Here is a 12,317-nt window from a genome sequence, read left to right on the forward strand (position 1 = left end):
AATGAGGTCAAATACGATACCGCTGCTGTAAGTTGGCGAGGAGCTCGATATCCTGCAGATTTTATGATGAATGATCCTGTGGCATTGGATTTTGAATCGATCAGACAAGCAGAGGTTGTTCAAATCTCTTATAAAAAAATTGGTTCTAACGCTTAGGAACTACGATGCCACAAACACACTTATAACCACATTAAATATACAACACCCAATTTTTTTTTCATCGGGTATTAAATTAAAATATTCCTATTTTTAAAATAAGTATTGTTTTTAAGTTTGGATTTTTTTAATTTTATGAAACTACAGTCCAACTAGTCTTTAGCTATCTTAAGGATTTAGCCGCCTCTATTTTGAAAAAAAATCAGGAGTCAGACTCAGCAACCATCACAATTATCATTTCGAAGTTACTGTGACACCAAATAAGATGAAATAATTCATGAACCTTTTTCAGAACTATTTAATACCGAATAAAGGAAAACAAAAATAGTATTGTCACAATTCTTCTTAAAATTAAATTCTTTATATGTACCAACAGCTGGTTAAAGCCATCTTCTCTCTTGTGTAGAAGATTTGGATATTATTCTAACTCAATCAAAGAGATCATTCATAGGCTTCTTCATATGACGGAATTCTTTCCAGATGTACTGACGAATTTTAAAAACCAATTAAACACACGTAAGCTCAGAGGTACTCAGAGCTTGGTGGTAGGGCTTTGCGCAAGCCCGTCTGGGTAGGTACCACCTATTCATGAGATATTCTATCGCCAAATAACAGTATATTGTTGTGTTCCGGTTAGAAGGGTGAGTTAGCCAGTGTAATCACAGGGACATAACATCTTAGTTCCCGAGGTTAATGGCGCATTAGTGATGTAAGGAATGGTTAATCTTTCTTACAGCGCCTTTGTCTATGGGCGGTGTTGACCACTTACCATCAGGTGGCCCATATGCTCGTCCGCCAACCAACGCCAAAAAAAAAGAGGTGCTAACACGGGTTTCAACCCGTAATCTACTAATACTACTGGGCCATTTTGGTTCTTATACTCCAAGGAGGTTTTAAATTAATGTAATAATACCTTATTCTACCTCCAAGGTCAAAGCATATTTACCTATTGTAGCCTTATACACAAATAACAGTACTACACTTTGTTATGCAAACTCAGCGTTCTTGTGCCAATAACCTTTTCAAATAAACCCCGTCTCTGTACATTTGGATCTGAGAAATGGGCGTGGCCTGAATAACGTGGCCTTGAATTGCAATTATCAAGGAAAAAATATATACATAATTAGAGAAATTTCGAACTGGGATAAAAGTGTCGATGTTTTCTAGAAGGTCAAGTTAAAATGGAGGCTATGCAATGTATATGTTCTTCCTGCTCTAAAGGAGCTGAGGCCTCTGCTTGGCAGTGGGATAATATAGGTAGTTATTGAACTATTTATAATTAAAACTGCACAAAAATGTAAGTTTTTTTTTTCTATTAACAAATATTTTTTTTAAATATTTTATTTGAGTTTATATTTATGCCACCAAATGTAATATCCTCATATATGGTGGTAGGGTTTGGTGTAACCCTGTCTGGTTAGGTATCCCCTACTTATCAGACATTCTAACGCCAAACAGAAGTACTTGGTATTGTTGTGTTGCTGCTGCGTCCCTACAGACACAAGGGACATAACATCTTAGCTTCCAAGTCATTGTGCATTGGCGATGTAAGGAATGGTTAATATTTCTTACAGCGCCAATGTCCGTGAGCGCTGGTGACCACATATTATACATAGATAGATAGATAGATATACAGAGATATGAGATAGTCAACAAGAATAGTGATAATAATTAAATTTTATTACGTATTTTGCCATTGTTTCTTTACCATCTTTTCCCTCAAGAATTCGCCCTTTGTTAACACATTAAACTACTTGTGAAACTTAAAACCAGCCAAGCGCAAGTCGGATTCGTTCTCGAACGGTTCCGTATCCATTATATATCGGCCAAAAAATAAGTTTGTTGTATGTCAAATGTTTCAAGTGTCTAATTATCACGGTTCATACTACATAAAGGACACTGTTCACAGCATGGTGACAGATAATAGGAATAGGAAGCCACAAGGGATATGATTTAGTTATCAATACGGTGGTGACTATTTACAATCAGGTGGACGAATTTGCAGTACACATATCTATTATAAATAAAATTGCAGATCCATCAGCTCTAAAGCTGGAATAACGTTTGGAAAAATAAAAATATATAAATTTGTAAATGCTGTCGCAGAATGAATGTCATAGAATGCAGAAAACTTATGCACGGCCGTGAGGTCAGGGTCAAGAGCCAACTCATAATGTCGAGTGTGAACACATATACCTGCCTGCGTTTTTCTGCTTATATATCTTTGATAATTTATCATATTGGTTGTCATTTGTATTAGAAAAGTATGATATAATGGATTCCAATTAAAAAAAAAAACGACTTATGCTTTCGGTAGGAACTTATCACATATTCTAATGTTTCTTGCCGGTTTTCTCGGTACCTACTTTCCGAACCGGTGGTTTGCGTTTAATTCAACACTCTAACACGATGATTGAAAAGTGTCTTTATAAGTATAGAATAAAGAACGTTTTGATTTTGATTTTGTTCAACAGCAATACTCACTAGTACTATGTTCTGGTTTTGGGTGAGCAAGTGTTACTCCAGGTTCAAGGAACTTAGTAGGTAGCTAAGGATGGTGGCGCATTGGCGATGCAAGGAATGGGGAATATTTGTTACAGTGACAAAGTTTTTGATCTGTAGTGGCAAGCTACCATAAGACAACTCAATTGTCCGTCCACCACCACGTCCTACAACATAATAAAATGTACAAGAGACTTAGTAGGGAGGACTCATGGTTTATGCAACATTGGTGATTTAAGGAATGGAGAATATTTCATAACTCAGAGGAACAATATTTTTGGGCATTGGTGACCTATTGCCATCAGGTAACCTATTAATCAGACCCTCTAATTTTATAACAACGTTAAGTATATTTTTTTAATGTTATCAGTTAAAATGGACATTAAATGTCGTCATAGCTGACATAGACTCCGTTGTTATTGTAAGCCCTCGTTACCGCGTCTGTGTCTGTTCGCTCTTCATGCTGGAAACCACAAACGCAAAGCTTCGTCGCTTAGGGCTTGAATATTTTATAACGGAGGCATGGCCTGTAGGCGAACTGATTTCTAACAATTAATAAATTATTGTAATGTATATTATATGTTGATAAGAGCCGATATATTCCAGAAAACGTAAATCTTATCTATTAAGCATTGCGAATTCGAACACGGCGACGAACTCGTGAATTTTCATGCGGTTAATCCGGCACTGAATGGAAATATCGTGAGAAAACCATGTATGTAGGAATGAAATGAATTTAATTGGAAAAAATCTAATAGAACTCTGAAATAATATTTGATGAATATTATATTATTAAATATGAGTTTATTATGAATATTAATTAATATATATATTTTTTTATGTAATTGATAGGAGGACGGGCAAATGTGATCACCACCGCTCACAGACATTTATGTCTCTTGTGCCTGTAGTTACGCTGGCTCACTAACCCTTCAACCCGGAACATAACAGTACTAAGTATTGGTATTTGACGGTAGAATATCCGATGAGGGGTGGTGCCCAGACCTACCACCTAGTGACCGTAAGTTTTCCAACAGATTGCAGTTTTTAATTGGACAATTAAACGTGTAACGCTTCTACATTGAATGAAGGATTATGGGTTTGAGTTTAAGTTTAAATATTATATACTTTTTTAAACATAGGTACATACATATTTATACGTCTTAATATCTCGTATTCATCGGTATATATTTGAACGAATTTCATAGCAGCTTTACGGGTCACTGAGCATTTCTTTTCAACTTCTTTGCACGAACCTTTTAATTAAAAACCTAGTATAAAAGTGCATTCGTGAAGGCTTTTTATGGATTATAGGAGAGCTCAAAAGAATTTCAGTTCTATATGAATGGGATATGGTCTACTTTTAAATGTATGTATATTTCACACCTCAGACTAGTGGTGTAATGGATTCGTTTTATTGTTCGAATTCACTCGATAGCGTTTCCGAAAAGCGGTTTTAAATTTTAGGATATTTATAGATATATTGAAAATTCACGATCTGTGTCAATATTTTTCGTTAACTTTGTCTTTTATTCTGACGATCATCATTCTGGACTTCGAGTCTAACAAATGGATGCTCCTCCCAAGGCACGTCAAATCTTCTAATTCTCCCTAAATAGCTTGTAGTTGGATTACGCCAGAAACTTCAAGTAATTATCGACCGATATTAATATTTTTTATAGAGTAAAAATTAAACAACTGTTCGGCGTCATATTGAAATATTATTCATTAAAATCTACTGTCACGTAGTGTATGAGTTTGCTTGTTACACCTGTGTTTATACCTCTATATCTTTCTCCTGTGAGAAAAAAACTTTTACCCAACATTGGTATGTTCCCAGACTGTTATCGTTTTTACGCTTTATGCTTTTTTATATTTATGATTTAATAATCTATCAGCCCGTCCGTTTTATTACAAAACATTTTGGTGACGTCATCATCGTGCGTTGCGCGTCATTGAAGTAGCATTATGCGTTACGGAAGCATTTTTTCAAGCTAGCTTGATGAACGAATTTCCGTATTGGATTGTGTTAAAATATTTTTTTGTTTTGATTTTTATGTATTGAGTATTTTATGACAGTTTAATTTAATTCTTACGCTCTAAGTATAAAGTTTAATTTGTATTTTTATTGTATTTAAATAATATACCTATGTAAATTGTTGGATAAGAGTAATTACGTAAGTTTGTTACCGGTACTTCTAAGTAGAATTTACATTCCGAACACACTAATTTACACGATACATTATGACAATAAAAAAAACATTTTGCTAATAATCTATACTACATATCTATATCTATATATACTACTATATAAATCTGTAGAGTCTGTCTGTACACTAAATTTTTTTGTCGAATTACGTCATAAATATTCGTTTTATGACGCAATAAGTTCAGTTTTACCATTTTTGAAAATTTTGTATGTCTGTCTGTATGTCCCGCTATAACGCAAGAACGATTGAACTGATCTTCATAAAAATTGATATACAGTAAGTATATATAATGCCGGTAAACTTCATGGCAACTATAACAAAAAATTTAATCATTATTTTTGTATTAATTATCTCATACAAACAATATTTGTTTTAATGCTCAGCGAAGCAGGTGGATAACAGCTAGTATAATATAATCTATAAGCTTGTGTTAGGAGAGAACAATTGGGACAGCATTATCCCAAGGGGTCAGGATTGAATCTGCGACTTTTTACATCGCTAGGCGTCCAGTTAACTATATCGCTATATTAGCGCGCTTACATCCAGTACATTTTAAATTGTTCCAAAAAGAATAATTAAACAAAAGCAAATTGTATTCCACAAACGAAAATGAAGCATCAGAGATATTCACAGAGTGAGAGAAAAAATTAGATTCATAACTTTGTATTTCAGCGAAAAATAAACGGTATTATACAATCGAAAAAGTTTTGGTCAACTAAGTCTTGTTCTAATTGGATGGGAGTTTTATTTGAATTTTCGGAAAGTTATGTTATTTTACGTTTAAGTGCAAATTAAGTGTATCTGTCCTTATAAATAAGGCGACGTCTCTTTTGTAATGTTTCACTCAACGTACTTCTCAATCAATATACATAAAATTTATACCAGTAGATGTTATAATTTCATCGCGTTTTGAGCAAGTCTATGTGGATAGGTACCACCTACTCATCAGATATTCTACCGTTAAAAATTAATAATTTGTATGGTTGTGTTCCGGTTTGAAGAATGGGTGAACCAGTATAACTACAGGCACAGGAGACATAACATCTTATTTCTCAAGGTTTATACCACATTGGCGAGTAAGGATTGGTTAATATTTCTGACGCGCTAATATCTATGGGCGGTGGGGTCCACTTACCATCAGTGACCTATTTGAGCTTTTGCCTACATTACAAAAAACGACCATTCACGTGAAAAATATCTCATGTTCTTGTTTATATGTAAATAAAATACCTTTTTCTCTTCTGTTTGTCAACCGCTTTGCTACAATTTGATTTTTATTTTGTAACTATTGACGTTCTTCAGTGTAATGTCTACGTAGTATAAAACGAACTCTCTTGCCGCCATTTTAGCGCTTAGATATCTTAAACTACGTAACGGGTTTTAAGGCAGTTTTCATTAATATATAGATTGAATTAAGAGGAAGGGTTATATGTATGATACTTGCATATGCAAGTAAAGAAAATCTGAGAATTTCGCCTTTCCCAGCGAGAAGAAAACAAGGATATTCTTTTTTCCTTTTTTTTAAATAAATATTGGACAACATCATATACATTACTCTGATCCCAATGTAAGTAGCTAAAGCACTTGTGTAATGGAAAATCAGACTTTTTTTCTACATCGATTAGGCCCGGAATCGAACCTGGTACCTCAGAGTAGCGTTCCCATGAAAACCAGTGTACACACTACTCGACCACGGAGGTCGTAATTTTTCTTATTCTTTTAATATTTGTCCTTCAATCTAAAAGTTGTATATAGATTTTGGTACCCGTCTGAAACCGGGTCGGGAAGCTAGTAACAGTTGAAACAAGACTTGAAAATAACATGTTCATGAAACATTTAAATCTAAATACCCGTCAATTTTCAACGACAATTACGGAAGTATTTTAAACCCTAGTTATCAAAATATAGCATATTGCACGTAACTATTTCAGTTACCAGAGAGTTGCAATATTATAGACACCTCAAATTGAAATGACATGTATTTAATGAATTTAATTAACGCCTTTTGTAATAGACTGAGAGCCAGTGATGGGCAGACTTACGGTATAGTAGCAAACTCCATATTACTGCCAGGTATACTGCTTCACCTGCTATTGGGGAAATGAAGGTTCACTATTCCCATCGAGGGTTCCTTTGAGCGCGCCAAGGGTCGAAAAGCATAAAAGATGACTTTCAAAACGTGATCGCAGCATGTCTGCCATTTTGATATCTTAAAATATATTAGAAAAAATATAGAAAAAATTAATTGTTTATTTATTTCATTGTGTCTGTTATCGAATGACATCTCAATGTTTTTTAATGATAAATTATGTATTTTATCGTTCATTGTTATATTTTTTAAAAATAATATTATGTTAATAAAGCCAATTGATCTTTGATATAAGAAGTTCACATAACAAGAGACTTGGTTCACCTCGTTATTTGTATAAAGTTTCGGTTGGAACCGCAGCTGCCTTTGTCCGAAACTCGACATGTCTGTGACAGTTTGACAGACAGACGGATAGACGGAACAACACGAAACCTTCGACTGGGAAGTGCTAAAGGCGCGGACACATTACGCAACACAATATCTACGCCACTAAGTATGGTACCAACTACAAAAAATATATATTGACAAAAGGCCTTAACTTTTGTTTATTGCTGTAAAAACATTTAGAAAAGACATTAAATTAGTAAATAAAAAAATACCACCTGTGACATTATTTAAAATATGAGTCAAAAATGTCTTCTTAAGTTAATCAATAATCCTATTTGCAGAAATTTAAATATAGCTGTAGATATTTTACGATACAAATATAATTTAAAGCTACTTAGGAATGTAGTACTAATCGATAATAACGGTAAGAAATTTATTCATTTATTATTTGTTAGACATAATAATTACGTTTGAGAATAAACAAAAAACTCAACCCTTTTTTAAAGTAAATGTTCGTCCGAGCATTCGAAATCTTAGACCACAATAGCACTACGAAATATCTAGAATAAGCTGTTACAATTCATTGTTATTTATTATTCATTAAAACTAGCGCTTTAAGCGCTTGAATTCGCATCTGAATAAAATTATAGATAAACTCCATAACGCAGAGCCGGTATTGTCTCGGAGAAAGAAACTTCGGTCTTAATAGTTTAAACGGTCTCGTTAATTTCTACAGCGGCTTTGTAATTGCTCTGAAGATACAGACGGATTAAGAACAAATGGTTTTAGGAGCGACATTTATTATTACGTATTATAAAACAGTTATGTTTTAGGCTTTGAACGTTGGATGTGTAATTATTTCTTAATTTAACTTTGGAATCGATGACTAGAATTTCAAGGTCGGATCTTAAGTTAAGTTTAAAATTAGTTGTAAATGATGGACGCAAAAAGGTTTTTCTGTGATGCAAGCGCGGGTAAATATTAAGGGCTTAAGTATATACGAATAAAAAATAAGTTATTGTACAAAATCATGACCGCGTATTATGGAGGCAAGAATGATATCAGAAATGCCCAGATGAATCGCAACTTCGATTCTCCGGACGAAAAATTATATAACAATAAGAAGAGTAAATACATTACATCATTATGTGTTTAAGAAAAGGAATATATATTTATGTATGACCTTTTGAGATTTTTTCCAAAGTGAAGTGATCAAGTCATCATCGACCATAGTCATAGGCGCTGTAAGAAATACACCGCCAATGCGCCATCAACCTTGGGAACGAAGGTGTCCATTGTTTGTAGTTACACTGGCTCACTGATCGTTCAAATCGGAACACAATAATGGTAATGCATTGTAGTTTGACGGTAGAATATATGATTAGTCTGGTACCCAGACGTGCTTAAAAAAAATCTAACACAAAGTAAAAGTTTACACTCCCTTGTCTCCAAAAGCATATAAAGCGGTTGGTCCTGTCATCGGTGCCTGAACTAGTTTATTAGTCGAGTTATTTTACCATCACTTTGAAAAAGTTCATTTGTATTGGCGTAAACACTTGTACAAAATAATATTATGTTGGCAGTTTGCTCCAATCAAGAATGATCACTGTAGCTGAAATTGGTCAGAACAGGACATGTCAATTCTTTCTTTAATTTTGCCTTTGACTTATCCAGCACTTAATTTAATTTATGGAAAACACACGATACGTTCCGTTGTTAGGTGAAAGACAAACATTTTGTTAATAAAATAATAAGTAGGGACCTACTTGAGGTACATTTAAATATATCTAAATCATTCGTCAATGTCGTTTATTTAAGTGTTAACATAAATGAAATTAAGACCGTTGCAGTCATATTGACCTTGAAATTATACACTAATTGCGGCTAAAAATAATTTAAAAAATGTAAATAAATTAAAAAAAAGTATTTCGTAAATTACTTGAATTTTTTGATTTTACTAGTTTATTTTTTAAATTGTTTATTTTTTCGTTTTTTGACGAAAATATATTAGGTATATTTATCGATAAAAAATTAACCTCACGTATGTCCTTAGAAAACATGTTTATGCCTTTTGATTTATCTCCATACAAAACAGTACTATTTGAAAAACGTATCTTATATAGCACATGACATAATTTTTATCCGTATAAGAAAAAAGTATGTAATGTCAAGTCCACAGCTTTGAATACCCATAATGAGTTGTCTTTATACATGTTAAATATTGTATATATTATCTGTGCAATTGAAGACACTTGCGATACAAAGGACATACTAATTTACATAAAATAAATATTTTTCATCTGTATAATGTTTTCACTGTCATCGTATTACAAAAAAAACAAATCTCAGAGCTCAATAATAATGTCAAGTTCGTTTAAAATGACTGTACATACGAGTTGCCATATAGATTATTTAATCTGTGTCGTAAAAGGCATTGGCGGGAACAGTGACATATTATTTTACATAACTAACGTCTATTCTGAGCCAACTAAAGTGGAGGTATTTGTAACCTCGTACACTGTGAAAATAAATTCAGTATAGATACTGTTTTTTTTATAAAAAAACAAATATGTTGTTCAAAATAAACTACAGGAATAATTTTAAGAAGTTGCCAAATCTGTGAGGAAATAAACTTTTGTATGATCATATTATATTGTATAAATTAAAACGTATTTAATAAAATTAAATACTAATAGAGCATACAAAACTAGAGAGTGTTTTATTGTTTAAAAAAGGAAATAATTATCAGTACATTTATTGCATCAAAGGTAAAAAAGTTAAATGAAATTCAAATTAAAAGTTCAGTATAGGAATTAGTAACACAATATAGAATGAAGAATAATCTTCAAATTTGTTAGGAATTAGTGCTGGAAGTATTTGTTATTGCAGAAAATATTCTAGTCAAGAATGATCTCCAAATTTTTGCAATTCATATTCTATGGTCTTTAACCACCATCAAATTATACGTACATGCGACCAATCAGAGAAGGAAATGCTTAATATACATTTCTTCCTCGTTTAGTTATTTTTACCAACTAAAGAAAAAGTTTTACTTATATTTGTAATTTTTATTTGTGAATAAATTTAAGATTATCTGCAAACTTGATAAAAAAATGAGAATAATTTGGATTAATAAATAAATAAATCAGATACAAGACGCCATCTTGCGAAAAATCAACATTATTAAAAAACTAGTCAGAAAGAATCGTGATTCATTGACCCGTCAAATCATTTACTTGTACTTTAGTATCAAAGTCTAACAATTGATTATGATTTTTTTATTAATTCCTTATCTGATGGTATCAGTAGTTAATTTCGAAAAGTAGTCGTACTGTCACTTGTTATGAAAATACTAAACTCAAATTGTGTCAAGTTCGTTTGTTCAGACTGTAAACTAACAAGTAGCCATTTAAGATTCTAAAGATGTTCTATTTAATCTGTGTCATTGAAGGCATTGGCGGGAACAATGACGTGACATGTGTGTGACAGATTGACAATGGCGCAAGGTCGCAACGGAGTTGTCTAATTATAAGCAAACAATTGGCCGAACATCTGTTGTTTATTTTTCTGTTATTGTTCTATTTAAATTAGTGCTAATTATGCCATTGGAATAAATTTACATAAAATTAGGTTTAGTATTTGAAATTATTTTAGTAAAAATATGTTTTTTTTTTAAATATTGTTTATCCTATTGGGCATTGGAGACTAATTATTCGGCTAAGTGTTGTAGCTTATGTAGATTATACAGAGTACATAAAAAATCCTTAAATATACTTTAACACCATAAACAAATTATGTTGTGCAATTGTCAATATGTTTATGAGAATTTTAGATTTTGCAATACTTACAGTGATTTTAAATTGACGAACAGCTCAATCTGAAACAGAAACAAGTATATTAAGATTTGGGAAAATCAATAATCTAAATATCTCTAAGTTATTATTAATATATAAATTCTTCGCGTCTGTGATATGTGATTTCAGATCAATGATACTTCCTTTCTTTATCTGTATTTATGGTAGATTTTTTTTTTAAATATAACTAATGCACTTCTTCTATATCTTATAAGATTTTTTTTGCATTGTCTTTGGTCCCATTTAAATAGAGACCTGATAAGATTTCTGGTTAATGAATACACCATAAATATTTTATTATTCTTTAATTTTCTTTGTTATCTCGATATGAAAAATATTAGGTATTTTATAAATAATGTAATATTAAATTCTATAGAATTGTATTCTAGTTATGTGTGACCTAATTAATCAAAACACAATAACGTCGACAGGTGTAGGTTAATCCACATTTTTTACCATTATATTACACAACAAACGGAATTCCGTAACAAAAACACATAGACTTGCTTATAAGCGTAGGTTCAAATAAGGCTACCTGTTTACTGTACACAAAGTATAGCATCGCGATAAAAGAACAAAAAACAAAAGAATAAAATCTTGGAATACTACGCGATGCTAGGAATATTTGGAATGTTTATACATCCTTCATTTAATTAATTCAACTAGCTATGCGTCGCGGTTTAGCCCGCATTATATTTGTATTTTATGGAATAGATTAGATATTAAAGCAAAACTTTTTATTCTATATCCTGGGGAATTTCTGATAATTCGATAAACTGTTTTCAGTTTGTATAACTCTCTACTCATAAGTTTGAAATGTAGTGTAATATATAGATGATAAAAGGGCGTGGAGTTAATGTTTGTTGTCGTCCAGGCAGGAGTCATAACATGGATATATAATTGTATTTATTATTTAACTAACATGACTGTATTTTTAGATGTTGAAAAAGAGTAACTACTGGGTTTCTTGCCGGTTCTTCTCGGTAGAATCTACATTCCGAACCGAAATTGCTTTACTTAAAATAGTTTGTTAAATGGCGATTCAAAAGTGCTTGTAAAAGCCTACTTTAATAAAGTATATTTTGATTTAATTTGATTTGATATACGTAAGCTTAAAGCCCAAACATTTTTAATGAAGGAAGACTTCTTCCTAATCTATAATGGTCGCATTGGTGATAT

General features: G+C 32.2%; 1 protein-coding gene across 3 annotated transcripts in view; it reads right to left on the reverse strand.

Moving 5' to 3' along the window:
* Nucleotides 1-12,317, reverse strand: part of LOC125070085 (Ig-like and fibronectin type-III domain-containing protein 2) — a 152,495-nt gene that overhangs the window by 66,813 nt on the left and 73,365 nt on the right. For all 3 annotated transcript variants that reach the window (XM_047679784.1, XM_047679785.1, XM_047679783.1), the window contains one exon: nt 11,133-11,161. The gene's annotated coding sequence lies outside the window, so the exon portion shown is untranslated. The remainder of the gene's footprint in view (nt 1-11,132; nt 11,162-12,317) is intronic.

The sequence above is a fragment of the Vanessa atalanta genome, chromosome 16 (genome assembly GCF_905147765.1).
Source record: "Vanessa atalanta chromosome 16, ilVanAtal1.2, whole genome shotgun sequence".
NCBI lineage: Eukaryota > Metazoa > Arthropoda > Insecta > Lepidoptera > Nymphalidae > Vanessa > Vanessa atalanta.